The sequence below is a fragment of the Lithobates pipiens genome, unplaced genomic scaffold (assembly GCF_037356315.1).
Source record: "Lithobates pipiens isolate NorthernLeopardFrog02 unplaced genomic scaffold, aLitPip1_a1.2 Scaffold_10, whole genome shotgun sequence".
NCBI classification, from domain to species: Eukaryota; Metazoa; Chordata; class Amphibia; order Anura; family Ranidae; genus Lithobates; species Lithobates pipiens.
In genome coordinates this window covers 238,319,631-238,332,809 of record NW_027507686.1, presented here as the reverse complement: position 1 = coordinate 238,332,809, position 13,179 = coordinate 238,319,631, and positions in this window count along the sequence as shown.

The window sequence follows — 13,179 nt, the reverse complement described above, 5'->3', positions numbered from 1 at the left end:
CAATAAATCATCATCAATTTCAAATCAGCTTGTGGGATTCTGTACTCCGCTATGCTTCTTGCTAAAAAAAATACTTAAACACATATAAAAATATACATCACAAAATCCATAAAAATATAAGACACAAAATCCATAAAAATATAGGTCACAAAATCCATAAAAATATACGTCACAAAATCCATAAAAATATACGTCACAAAATACATAAAAATACACGTCACAAAATGCATAAATCTATATTTGTAGTGTGCATTCTGTCACATTTTTTTGCCATCTATAATTCAAACTGCATGCTAGCTTTTATATATATATATATATATATATATATATATATATATACAGTGGTGTGAAAAAGTGTTTGCACCCTTCCTCATTTCCTGTTCCTTTGCATGTTTGTCACACTTAAGTGTTTCGGAACATCAAACCAATTTAAACAATAGTCAAGGACAACACAAGTAAACACAAAATGCAATTTGTAAATGAAGGTGTTTATTATTAAAGGTGAAAAAAAATCCAAACCATCATGGCCCTGTGTGAAAAAGTGATTGCCCCCTAAACCTAATAACTGGTTGGGCCACCCTTAGCAGCAACAACTGCAACCAAGCGTTTGCGATAACGTGCAATGAGGCTTTTACAGCGTCCTGGAGTAATTGTGGCCCACTCATCTTTGCAGAATTGTCCTAATTCAGTTACATTAGAGGGTTTTCGAGCATGAACGGCCTTTTTAAGGTCATACCACAACATCTCAATAGGATTCAGGTCAGGACTTTGGCTAGGCCACTCCAAAGTCTTCATTTTGTTTTTCTTCAGCCATTCGGTGGTGGACTTGCTGGTGTGTTTAGGATCATTGTCCTGCTGCAGAACCCAAGTTTGTTTCAGCTTGAGTACACGAACAGATGGTCGGACATTCTCCTTCAGGATCTCTTGGTAGACAGCAGAATTCATAGTTCCTTTTATCACGGCAAGTCTTCCAGGTCCTGAAGCAGCAAAACAGCCCCAGACCATCACACTACCACCACCATATTTTACTGTTGGTATAATGTTCTTTTTCTGAAATGCAGTGTTCCTTCTACGCCAGATATACTTGGACACACACCTTCCAAAGAGTTCCACTTTTGTCTCATCGGTCCACAGAATGTTGTCCCAAAAGTCTTGGGGATCATCAAGATGTGTTGTGGAGAAATTGAGACGAGCTTTGATGTTCTTTTTGCTCAGCAGTGGTTTTCTCCTTGGAACTCTGCCATGCAGGCCATTTTTGCCCAGTCTTTTGCTGATGGTGGAGGCATGAACGCTGACCTTAACTGAGGCAAGTGAGGCCTGCAGTTCCTTGGACGTTGTTGTGGGGTCTTTTGTGACCTCTTGCATGAGTCGTCGCTGCGCTCTTGGGGTAATTTTGGGCGGCCGGCCACTCCTGGGAAGGTTCACCACTGTTCCATGTCTTCGCCATTTGTGGATAATGGCTCTCACTGTGGTTCGCTGGATTCCCAAAGCTTTGGAAATGGCTTTATAACCCTTTCCAGACTGATAGATCTCAATTACTTTCTTTCTCAATTGTTCCTGAATTTCTTTGGGTCTCGGCATGATGTGTAGCTTTTAAGGATCTTCTGGTGGACCTTACTGTGTCAAGCAGCTCCTATTTAAGTGATGCCTTGATTGTGAACAGGTGTGGCAATAATCAGGCCTGGGTGTGGCTAGAGAAATTGAACTCAGGTGTGGACAACCACAGTTATAGTATGTTTTAACAAGGGGGGCAATCACTTTTTCACACAGGGCCATGATGGTTTGGATTTTTTTTCACCTTTAATAATAAACACCTTCATTTACAAATTGCATTTTGTGTTTACTTGTGTTGTCCTTGACTATTGTTTAAATTGGTTTGATGTTCCGAAACACTTAAGTGTGACAAACATGCAAAGGAACAGGAAATGAGGAAGGGGGCAAACACTTTTTCACACCACTGTATATCAATCATTATTTATATCCAGCACCCTTCCAAAATTGTCTTGTCCAAAAATTTAAATGTTTCTCCCAAATCTGAATAGGTAATAGTGACACAATAAATCAGGGGTATACCTGCATTCTATCATCCTTTTAATGTGTCATTTAAACCCAGACTATGAAAATCCCTCATTACAAGGTACATGCATGCTCACAAACCCACTAAAGCATTTGTTTTGTGTAGAGTGAAATATACCTGGTTGATCCTGCCTTCAGCTGTTTCTCCCACCTTCTCTGTGTCCCCACTGTGGCCTGAGATTGTGTACACCAGCTGTTGTCATCTAAGCAGCATGCTTGTCAGAAACCATGAAATCTGGCCGAGACAGAAGTACAGTTAAATTCATTATTTCGATTAATTTGTAACTTTGGATAAATTCGTAAATTCGATAAATTGGTATTCGTTACCTTATGCGCTACATTGCAAATTTATACGAAGTTATGAATTATCCAAAATAACGAATGCCGCATCTAAACAACTGTAGAGAAACAAATTAACAAAAAATAGTAATAATAATAACACGTTTTTATTATTATTATTGTTATTTATTATTATTAATTTGTTACGTTCCATTCGTTTAGATACGGCATTCATTATTTAGGATAATTCGTAACTTGGAATTAATTTGTAAATTCAATAAATTTGTATTTGTTATGTTATTCGTTACCTTACAAATTTATTCAAAGTTACGAATTATCCGAAATAACGAATGCCGCATCTAAACAAATGTAATGGAATAAATTAATAATAAATAATAATAAAACATTATTATTATTATTATTATTATTTATTATCACTAATTTGTTAAATTCCATTCGTTTAGCTACAGCATTCATTATTACGCATAATCCGCAACGTCGGATAAATTTGTAAATTTGATAAATTCATATGCGTTACGTCATTCGTTACGTTACAAACTTATCCAAAGTTACGAATCATCCGAAATAACGAATGCCACATCTAAACAAATGTAACGGAACAAATTAATAATAAATAATAATAATAAAAACTTTTTATTATTATTATTATTGTTATTTATTACTATTAATTCGTTACATTCTATTCATTTAGAAATGGCATTATTTCGGATAATTCGTAACTTCGGATAAATTCATATTCCTTACGTTCACTAATAGCCGAATTTGGAAATTCCAATACCTAGAATTTAATAGGAAGTTATTATTAGTTATTATTTCAGATTTTCGAATTTCGGGTTTTAGGATTTTTGAATTTCTGAATTTTCAAATTTACGGATTCACAAATTCACAAATTCTCGAATATTCGTAAAAAATTTTTTATTTAATTCGGATATTTCAGGATTAACGGATTTGTCAAAATTTGTTAAAAATCAAATTTGGAAGGGAACAAATTGCACATATTTCTTATCTGTGTAGCCCACATGAATATACAGAGACTCATGGGCATATACACAGTGGTCAATGACACTCTCCTCCCTCCTCACAAAAATGCTTAGTCTTTATATAAATCAGTATTAAATATATTAAATGTAATTGCTAATATCTATATTAATGCACAAAAAATACACATTTGATGTTTAATAAATATTTAGTGGAAGCTGTAAAACAGGTATTATGATATTTATAATCTAATTTGTATTGTTCTTCTGAAACTGATTTTTTTTTTGTCATGTGACTGACACAGCACCAATCAGGGCTGGCCAGACACAGATTCACTCTGTAGAGAGTATACATCAGCAGAGTAATAGAAGCCCCTCCCATAAATCTTCCCCTGCAGATGTCACAGATCATGTGATCACACAACAGTGCTACAGGAATAAGGTAAAAAAAACTAAATACAGCGGCATGATATATACCAATCAGGTGGTATAAAAAAAGTTTTGAGACTAGTTTTGTAACATGCCAACAGATGGCAGCACACACAGTCATAGGGAGCACCGACCTTCATAGGTCAGTGTGCCAGAAGACATCGTCTTCATGTTGGACAAAATGTATCCTTCCCCTCTACATTTTATTAAAGTAGATCCAAACCCTAAGGGCTCATTTACACTTGTACTTGGAGGGGTGGTAAAAATAGGCAGTAGAGCTGCATTTTTACAGCATAACCCCTATCTTTAACCCTGTCACTGCTAGAGCAGTTATTTTTGCACACATAATAGAAAGATAATTTTAGGCCTGAAAATTACGTAAAACCCTAAAAACATTTTCATATTTTATGAAAGCAGACACCCTAGAGCAGGGGTCCCCAAACACCGGGCCGTAGCCTCTCTGGGGCCAGGCCATGGGTGCGGGTAAGGCGGGTCAGAGAGCAGGGTGGGCGGCATTAGAAAGCCGGGTGGGCGGCATGAGAGAGCCGGGCAGGCGGCATCATAGAGGCAGGCGGCATGAGAGAGCCGGGTGGGCAAGGGAGAGAGCGGGTGGCATGAGAGCTAGGTGGATGAGAGGAGCAGGCAGACGGGCAAGCAGAGATGACCTTATCTCTCACAGCCCGCCCTGCATCACCGCTCTTCCACTCTCACAGCTGGTGTTCTGTCAGCCACTACAGGTTATCAGTTTAGCATACTTGTAATATTCACTGTGGAACCTAAGGAGTTAATCCTCTGCATTGAGTAAAATGGCTGTTTGCTCCTGTCTTTTCTTATCCTACCCTTCTTCCACTGTCCCCAATCCCTCTCCTGGTAGTACAGAACCTTTAGCGTCACTCTGCACATGCTCAGTTTGGTGTGTATTGCTAGAAAGTTATTTTTTTTTTCTTTTATTGGGTGGGTTTATGTGATCAGCACAGGGCCAATCAGCACTGTCCAGACAGAGGGTCAGGGGTCCTGCAGCCTCATTGGCCAGTCGGGAGAGAATGAAAACTCCTCCTACAAGCTTTAATCAGACACTGATAGAAGTCACAAGACTGCTATATACTGCTGATGGAAAAAGGTATTTGGCAGTTTATAAAAGAATTGCATTTCCATGTACTGTGGTATATAAGATATAGTGAATGCAAGGAACTGGGACTAGTAACACTTTACCCGTTTATACTGAGTCTAGAATTATTGCTCTGACTTTCAATTTTTACAGTTTATTTATTTATTTTTTATTTATTTTTTACTATTTAATTTTTATATCACATAGCAAAAAGCCCCCTATGGGATGCATTTTTTTTAGTGACAGGTTCTCTTGTTGCGATACCAGGGGTCTAAAAGACCCCCGATGTCTCGCCTGTCCTCCAATTAAACAAATGGAATGCAGATTGTGCTGTTCATACTGGCTGGGGAAAGTGACACCGGGACCCCGATAGTGATTTTTTTACAGGTCTCTTTCGGGTCATTAACAGGAAGGAGAGATCAGTGAATGGGCTATTAACAACTAGATGAGTCTACATTTACTTTCAGCTGTCAAACATGAAATGTTGTATATGAATATTTTATGTTCACTTATTTCTAGCGAGCCAGGCTATTTATTCCACACATTTACCAGGCTAATATGAGCTACTTTGCATACAGAACTCAGTAGCTTAAGCACACAATTACACAAAATTGAATGAGGTTAAGAGGTGATTTATCCCCCTATTAACCCCTCCCCCCTCTTCTTTATCTTCTCTTTAGAGATCAATATAGAGTTTCAATTAGAGAGAGATATTCTGAAAGCAAACAGTTTCTGCTGAACCCACATCTCTGTGACACCAGTGTCATAGATGCATGCCGCATTAGATGATTAACTGTAAACTATCTACTACTAAGTAGTTGTGAACCTCAGACATGAAATATGATAAACTGTAAAAAAAATGATGATATTAAAGTGGTTGTAAACCTCAGACATGAAATATATAGTGTGTACTTGTCTCAATTAAGAACACCAAGTAGCATTTCTGTCTGCTGCCTCGTTCCTCTGCTATCAGCATGAATCACTTCTTACAAGTTTTCCTGACACCAAGAGGCAAAATAATGAGACAGAGGACGGAGCTCCAGCACACGGCCTGTGATTGAAAGCCTCATCTCTGTTCCTGTGTGCTGTATGAAGGGGGGGAGGGAGGGGTGTCCCTCCCTTCAATCAGCTCTCAGAGCTCTCCTCACTGAACTCTACAGAGTGTAACTTCTGCTCCCTGCCCCCTGCTTTCTGAAAGTTCAGACAAGCTGTAGAAAATTCTGGACTTTGAATGGATGTAGATAAGAAAATACTGCAGGTAAACAGGTACAACTTATGTAGGAGGATTTGTTTCATCTATGTGTATCACCTGAGGTCAGTGACTTGGATGATTATATGTAAGGGTTTACAACCATTTTAACAGTAACAAAAAAGATATAGCATGAGTTTAACCACTTGAGCTCCGGAAGGTTTTACCCCCTTCCTGACCAGGCTATTTATTGCAATACGGCACTGCTGTGTTTAACGGGCAATCATGCGCTGTACCAAAATAACATTTATGTTTTTTTCCCCACAAATAGAGGTTTCTTTTGGTGGTATTTGATCACCTCTGCATTTTGTATTTTTTTATATAAACAAAAAAGGCTGATAATTTTGAAAAAAAATTATATATATATATATATATTTATATATATATATATATATATATATATATATATATATATATATATATATATATATATATATATATATATATATATATATATATAAATTGAATTTCTTCATCAATTTAGTCCAATGTGTATTCTGCTACATATTTTTGGAAAAAAAAATCCCTATAAGCATATATTGATTGGTTTGCATAGAAGTTATAGCGTCTACAAACTATAGGATATATATATATATATATATATATATATATATATATATATATATATATATATATATATATATATATATTTTTTTTTTTTACTAGTAATGGTGGTGATTAGTTACTTAGCGGGACGGTGATATTGTGGCGGACAAATTGGACACCTAACTGACACTTTTTGGGGACCAGTGACACTAATACAGTGATCAGTGCTAAAAAATATGCACTGTCACTGTACTAATGACACTGGCAGGGAAGGAGTTAAAGTGGTTGTATACTCTTTTTTGTAACTTTTACCTACAGGAAAGCCTATAATAAGGCTTACTTGTAGGTAAAAAAAATATCTCCTAAACCTGTACGGTTTAGGAGATATTCCCCTAGGTATGCGCCGCTGACTGCAGCGGCGCATGCGCACGAGGGGATTCTCGGCCTGAAAATCCGGCAGTGGCCGGTGGCCGGAAAGAAATCTCCCGCGCGCAAGCGCGGGAGTGACGATATCGCGGCTCCGGCCACTCACAGCGCCGGAGCCACGATACCCGGAAGAAACGCCGAGGGAGCATGTCAGCTCCCTCGGCGTGGATTGTGCCAGATGTCGGGGCCTCGTTCTAAGGTAAGTATTTCATAATGAGCTAGTATGCGGTGCATACTAGCTCATTATGCCTTTTGCTTTGCAGGTGTTAAAAAAAAAAAAAAATTGCGGGTTTACTACCGCTTTAACACCAGAGGTGATCAAAGGGTTAAATGTGTTCCTAGGAAGTGCTTGCTAATTGTAGGGGAGATGCTTTGACTAGGAGAAGGCAAAGATCTGTGTTCCTGCTTAGCAGAAACATAGGATCAGTGCCTTCCCTTTGGACAGAATGACAATCTGCCTTGTTTACATAGGAAGATTGTTGTTCTGCTTGTGTCCTGTGTATCCAGCGGGTGCTGGTGGACGTTGAGTCCCTGGTACCAGCTGCTGTGTGTAGAATCACAGCAGGAGCGTATCACAGATGGCGCTCATGCGCCACCCTAGAGTGTCAGATAACGTGCAAGGTATGTGATCTGGCGCAGAGCGCACGCCCTGCCACAGTAAATGTATGGTGGGCGTTCTGCAAGTGGGTAAAAATTTATAAATGTATTGTACAGTAAAAGATAATTTTTTTATGGAATGGAAAATGGAAAGGTTAAAACCAATGCCAGTGCATTTTTTTCTATTGGTGTCCCATTGATTTCCTTTCACTTCCTATCTCAGAGCAGTGGCGGCCGCTCATACTGGGCGCAGGGGCGCTGCCCCCTCAATCAATGCGCCGGCTCTGAATCTACATGCATGGTGCCGGGTGCATGCATTTCAATGTTTTTTTTTTTCTTTTTTTGGAAGCACATGATTACAGCCTGTGAGGCTCTAATTGGTTTCAAAAAGGGTGGGCTCGGGGCGCAGTACTCTGAGCCCACCCAGTTGTGTGACAATAGCGAATTAATATTCGCTATTGTCTCCCTGCTTCTCCACCCAGCCAATCAGGAAGCTGGTCCTGAGACCCGATTTGATCGGGAGTCCTAAGACCCGATTGGCCGCGAGTCCTAAGTCCTGATTGGCCGAGAGGAGAAACAACCACCGGAACTCTGGAAGAGATGCAGGGGGGTAAGCCACGACCTGGATGGGGTAAGTGCGGGGCTGGCCGGGGGCCTGGCAGGCGATGGGGGAGCAATTGAAGCAGCGAGAAATCAAAGCAGCTAGCAACTGAGCGACAAGAGCCCCCCCCTCAAGAAAATTGAGCACCAGCCGCCACTGTCCCAGAGAAGCCACAAAAAGTGAGTGGAAATCTATATAAAATAATAGCAAGTCCCTGTATTACCCTCAGATCTTGCGGCGACAAAGCTAATATTTTGGATTTCCCATCACTTTCTGTCCTGATGAGTGTAGTCACCAGAACAAATGGAGAGAGTGAAAATACCCAGAGGGGGACACAGACACAATAAAAATGACTCTATTAAAACATTTTTTATAAAAAAACTTAAAAAAAATTAAAAAATAATAATGATAAAATAAATAAATAAATAAATACATAAAATAATCCAAAACCATTACATTGCAAATGATATCCATGGAACCAGATATGTTATATCATAGCTGCATCATCTGCCTGGCTGACTTGATAAATAGCAAAATATTACAAAGAACATAGAATTTATATAACCAAAAAAAAAGAAAAAAATCATGTTTATATATTTTTGCAAGCTTCTGGGAATAATGCCATTGATTTAATTGCATTATTGATGTATGTGATGTTATACAGTTACTTATACCAATTTACATAGTTAACCTGCATACACTCAATACGTTCCAAATGCACCCTGGAAAATAATAGAAGAAAGAACAGATTACAATAGGCGGGAGTAAAGCCTTGCAGGAAACAATGTGATTAAAAAAATATAAACTGGATTATATCTACAGTACTTGCTTAAAGAAAATACACAATCTAATTTAATCATTTAGAAGTATGCGTGGATGTGATTAAAAAGTATTCAAAGTCACAACTTTTTTCTAGATTTTTTCCAGAGTAGAGAAGGAGTTTTTTTTTTTTTTTTTTTTTTTTTACTGTCTGTGTCCCCAATGGGAGAAATTTACCCTTTGTGTGAACCAAATGCAAAAAATTGTGGGTGCCGCTCAGACCCAGAAGGACCCCCAATCCAGTGCCAATCGCTATTGAGTGCCGACCAGGGATGGAGCTTGTCTCGGCTCCAAACATGAGAACCAGGAAAAGTGTCATAAGCCGCACATCGCTGCAGACCCAGTGTAAGCCCACATACACACGGTCGGAGATTTTGCCAACCAAATCCGTCAGATTTTGCCCGTCGGATTTAGTCCGTCGGATTGTGTCCGAAACTGTTGCATACACACGGTCGGGCCAAGTTGGCGTAAAATCCGATCTTTCAGAACGTGATGACGTAATTTCGTTACGATGGGACTACATTCAGGCTAGTAGCCAATAGCTTTGATGTAGGAATTTGATCTGAGCATGCGTGGCACTTGGTCCGATGAAAATGCTCTCCATGACCTTAATGTGTTTCTTCTTGAGCCTTTGGTCCCTTGACGGTATGTTTTGGGTCATTGTCATGTTGGAAGAAGAAGGTTCTCATCCAAGATCTCATCCAAGGTTTTACAATTCATGGCCCCATTCATTAGCCCCTCAACGCAGCAAAGTTGGCCTGTACCTTTAGCAGAGAAACAGCCCAAAGCATAATGTTTCCACCTATGTGCTTGATTGGAGAGATGGTGTTCTTAGGGTCATAGTCAACATTTTTCTTCCTACAAACACGGCGAGTCAAGTTAATACCAAAGAGCTAAATGTTGGTCTCATCTGACCACAGCTCTTTCTCCCAATCCTTCTCTGAATCATTTAGATGTTCATTGGCAAACTTTAGACAGGCCTGTACATGTGCCTTTTTGAGGAGAGGGACCTTGCGGGAGCTGCAGGATTGCAATCCATGACGGCGTATTGTGTTACCAATGGTTTGTTTGGTGTCTGTGGTCCCAACTTCCTAGAGATCATTCACAAGCTCCTCCTGTGTAGTTCTGGGCTGATCCCTCACTTTTCTCATAATCATCCTTATCTCAGGAGGCAAATCCTTGCATAGTAGGCTTGTGCAATTCGTTTCATAACGAATCGAAATTCGGCCGAATTTTGCATCTTTCGGACATTCGGATGCATCCGAATGTCCGAATAAAAAATAACAAATTACAACGAATACGAAAGAAATATAACGAATGAATTTGAATGAATTCGACATGATTCGAAATTATTTCAACCGCATTCGAAATGATTTCAACATGATTCGACATTATTTTAACCGCATTCGAAAATATTTTGTGACCCGAATTTAGGGCCATGTATCTCGGGGTCACTTGGTGCTAGACACTTCAAATTTGGATATGTTGTAGTGCTAGTATTATTGTGTTTGCATACCAAATTTTCTAGCTATAAGTGACCCCGAGATATGTGGCCCCAAAATCGGGTCGCAAAATGTTATTAGTTATTAGAGCAGAGAATGACATTTTGCGACCCGATTTTGGGGCCACATATCTCGGGGTCACTTATAGCTAGAAACCCCGAATTTGGTATGCAAACACAATAATACTAGCACTACAACATATCCAAATTTGAAGTGTCTAGCACCAAGTGACCCCGAGATACATGGCCCTAAAGTCGGGTCACTAAATATTTTCGAATGCCGTTGAAATAATGTTGAATCATGTTGAAATAATTTCGAATGCATTCGAAATTATTTCAACATGATTCGAAATTATTTCAACTGCATTCGAAATGATTTCAACATGATTCAACATTATTTTAACCGCATTTGAAAATATTTTGTGACCCGACTTTAGGGCCATGTATCTCGGGGTCACTTGGTGCTAGATATGTTGTAGAGCTAGTATTATTGTGTTTGCATACCAAATTTGGGGTTTCTAGCTATAAGTGATCCCGAGATATGTGGCCCCAAAATCGGGTCGCAAAATGTCATTCTCTGCTCTATTAACTAATAACATTTTGCGACCCGATTTTGGGGCCACATATCTCGGGATCACTTATAGCTAGAAACCCCAAATTTGGTATGCAAACACAATAGTACTAGCACTACAACATATCCAAATTTGGAGTTTCTAGCACCAAGTGACCCCGAGATACATGGCCCTAAATTCGGGTCACAAAATATTTTCGAATGTGGTTGAAATAATGTCGAATCATGTTGAAATCATTTCGAATCCGGTAGAAATATTTTCGAATTTCGTTGAAATATTTTCGAATGTGGCCGATTTTTCGAATTCGGTAGAAAACTAAACGAAATCCGAAAACGAATTTAAGGAAGTTAACGAATATAACTAAACGAAATTAATGAATTAACGAATTAAAACGAAACGAAACTAAACGAATTTTTTCCTTTTGCACATGTCTATTGCATAGAGCGCCAGGCCGAGGACAACTGATGGTTATTTTGTATTTCTTCCATTTGCGAATGGTTTGTCTCCTCCTTGTCACAAAGCTTCTTGCTGATGGGCTTGTAACCCATTCCAGCCTTGTTCAGGTCTACAATCTTGTCCCTGACATCCTTTACCAGCTTTTTGGTCTTTCCGATGATGGTGAGGTTTGAATGGAAGAAAGATTCCGTGTACAGGTGTCTTTTATACACATAACGAGTTGTCGTTAGGAGCACCTTCTGAAATTGACAGGGCTAATCTGTGTACCACATGAGCACATACTGTTGCCAGTCTGTAGGAGCCAGAATTATTGCTGGTTGGTCCAGTACTTTTTTTTTTTAAGTACTTATTTTCCTCACTGAACTGCAACTCAATTTATAGTGTGGCGGTAACCTCATAAGGGCTGCTGAGTGTTGTAGTCCGTCTGTCACCCTGCCCAGCCAGGCACACACTTTTCAAGCATCCAAAGTCCTTGCACTTGTTTTTATGTTTTTTTTTTTGTGGGAAATAAACTTGGATGGGGATAGGGAAATTATGAGATGCCCCGTTGATTATTAGACAATTCAGGGACTTGAGACTATATACCAATCCAGTATATACACCTCCTCCCTTCTCTCCAGCACATCACTTGCTTGCAGACTATCTCTCCTCAACACCTCCAGCACATCATTTATCTCCACTTCCTGGACCAGCTAGCACTGAGATTTAGACCTGACACTGGCTTAGATAAGCTTAGAAAATGCCTTTTGCAGCAGGGATCACAGGCTCCTATGGTGTAGCAAAAATACGGTAGTCCTTGGTGCTAGCTGTCCACGTGGCTGCTGTTCCCAGTACCAGCTCTTCAGGCACTGCCAGCCCTCTACCGCCCATGCCACCACAGTCCACTTCACTGGCTCTGCACCCATCCCAGACTGCAATCCCCCAGTCCTCTCAGGCATGCCTTCCCAGTCCTCTCCTGACTGTGTGTCACTCACCAGCCCTCTTGGCTGCAACTTTGCAGCTTGTTGGTCCTCCCTGAAGACTTGCCCGGCAGTGCTCTCTCCCGCTGTCCTCTCTTGCTCCTCCTGTGCCTGCTGTCCAGGACACCTGTGTTGGTTGTAAGAGGGTCCCGTCCACACACAAACCCAGGCCCAGGCCCAAGGTCACACCCCCTCCCCCAGACTGGGGAGCTCCCTCAAAGGCCACAACAGCCTAGCACTCCATTTCCAGCTTTCTCCCGAAAAACTACCCCCCAGCTGGGCTGACCCTGGGTATTTAGGGAGGCCTGCCCCCTGCCAATCCAAGATGGGGATTATTCAGGGCTCCTCAGAATACCACAGGCAGCTCCACCTTTCCTCTCCTTCTTCCTTTCCAGAAGACACCAGAACATTCTAGGAAGAAGTGGGAGGTGTTGGTGATGCTGCCTGTGAGGCACCCATCTCTGCCTGAGTCACTCCCAACCCAGATCAAAACACAAACCCAATTCTAGCAAAAAGCTAACCACTACACTTCTAGCATACTGTAGTCAGATGAGACCAAAATT